The sequence below is a fragment of the Eretmochelys imbricata genome, chromosome 15 (genome assembly GCF_965152235.1).
Source record: "Eretmochelys imbricata isolate rEreImb1 chromosome 15, rEreImb1.hap1, whole genome shotgun sequence".
Classification (NCBI taxonomy): domain Eukaryota; kingdom Metazoa; phylum Chordata; order Testudines; family Cheloniidae; genus Eretmochelys; species Eretmochelys imbricata.
This window is the reverse complement of record NC_135586.1, coordinates 12,944,722-12,946,825: the sequence shown is the minus strand read 5'-3', so window position 1 is coordinate 12,946,825 and position 2,104 is coordinate 12,944,722.

Sequence of the window (2,104 nt, the reverse complement as noted above, 5' to 3'; positions counted from 1 at the left end):
GGGGAGACGCTGGAAACTCTATACCATCAGATAGATAGAGCTCCTGCAGCAGGAGCCAAAATTACCCTACTCAAATTTAGGAGAGTTGGAAACACTAATCAACACACACACACACACACGAGAGGGAGTTAAAAAAATCCCAAAGAGACCAAAAACACAATGTAATTCTTTTAAATCTGAAACATTTAAAATGAACAAAGACAGACTTGGGACAATAATTTTGTCGTTCCTACATTGGACCCTTTCTGCAGGACTCACTCCAACGTTAGTATCTTCTTTCTCTCTGAACCCTGCTCCTAAGAACTGGGTTGCAACATCTGGCAATTTCACCAAGTGTTTATATCCTACATTGACAAATGGTGCAAAATTTAAAAGTCTGTGATGGGAAATGGGGTTTAAGTTTTAGACCCTTAACATTGTTCACATGGTTTAATATGGAAGATTTAAATCAGGCCTTATTTTAAAAAATATTGTCCAAGAAACGCACTTACAAGGAATGGCCAGATTGTGATATCAAGGTCACAGGTAAAATTGGAGATTTTATTGCAAATTAGACAGAATGTTTCTAGGTACCTAAGGTACAACTGTCAACTTGTAATCGTCCAGGAGGAATTCAAAGCTTACTATTCATACATATAGAATTGCCAGTTTTGTGTAACATGGGGATCATATGTGAAATCCAAAACCTTATTTCAAATATAGAATCACACAACACCTTTAATATGAAATCTTCCCAAAGTACACCACTAACTTTGTGTATTGGTAACACTTCACCAACCACAGAAATACAACCATATCTAGGATAGAAAACAACAGCTGTTTAACGGCGTACAGCAGTACTAACAGAAATGATTAGGCCTGGAAGTGAAAAATGCCATTTTGAAGCTGCCTATACATGCAAAAACATTTCCTACATTTCTAAAAAAAGTTACCTATGTGTCATGCTTCAACTCCTAATGGTTTAAGAGTTCACATTTGTCTATTCAGAATCTTTGTTTTATTCATGTACGGATAGTTTAGGTTGGACTGAGAAGCTCATAAAATTGCCTTACACCATTTGAAGATGGGTTTAGTCCTCTCAGTGTGATACAGCTGAAATGGAGATCAGGGGGAAGGGATAGTTCAGTGGTTTGAGAATTGGCCTGCTAAACCCAGGGTTGTGAGCTCAATCCTTGCGGGGGCCATTTTGGGATCTGGGGCAAAAATTGGGGATTGGTCCCGCTTTGAGCAGCGGGTTGGACTAGATGACCTCCTGAGGTCCCTTCCAACCCTGATATTCTATGATTAAACACTATCACATGCTAAATATAATAATTTGTGTAGCTATAAATACTACTATTATATCAATACTTTTGAGACTTTGGGATGAAAAAGGATCAATGAAAGCTGTTTTACAAACATTAATAAATTAAGCTTCATCACTGTAAGGTAGGCAAGTATTAGTAGCCCCATTTAAACAAATGGAGAAAACAACATAGAGAATTTAAGTGACTTGTCCAAGGCCACAACAATTTAGCGGTATAGCCTGGAACAGAAAAGACAGCAGTGAAGAGTTCCTATTAAAATTTTACTGGATGTTCTTCTCTTTGTTACAGTTTGATTTACTAGAAAGTAAATTTAGCAAGCCAATTATACAGAGACTGCTCCCGTTTTCTTTGGATACCACCAGGTTAAAAAAGGAACTGAAACAAAGCTGTCAACAGTAAACAGTAAATTTTATTATAACAATTTTTGGTCTAGGTAGTAACATCTTTACTTCGTACAAATGCTGAATGGCTGGGACAGGAACTATTCTACAATTTTAATACTGCAAATAACTGAACTAACTTCTAACTTGCTTCTTTGGAGGAGTTCCAGAGAACACAACTTCCCATACAAAGGAGGATTTAAAAATCTAACAGATTTTAAAGCAATTATAGGTTTCAGAGTAACAGCCGTGTTAGTCTGTATTCACAAAAAGGAGTACTTGTGGCACCTCAGAGACTAACCAATTTATTTGAGCATAAGCTTTCGTGAGCTACAGCTCACTTCATCGGATGAAGTGAGCTGTAGCTCACGAAAGCTTATGCTCAAATAAATTCGTTAGTATCTAAGGTGCCACAAG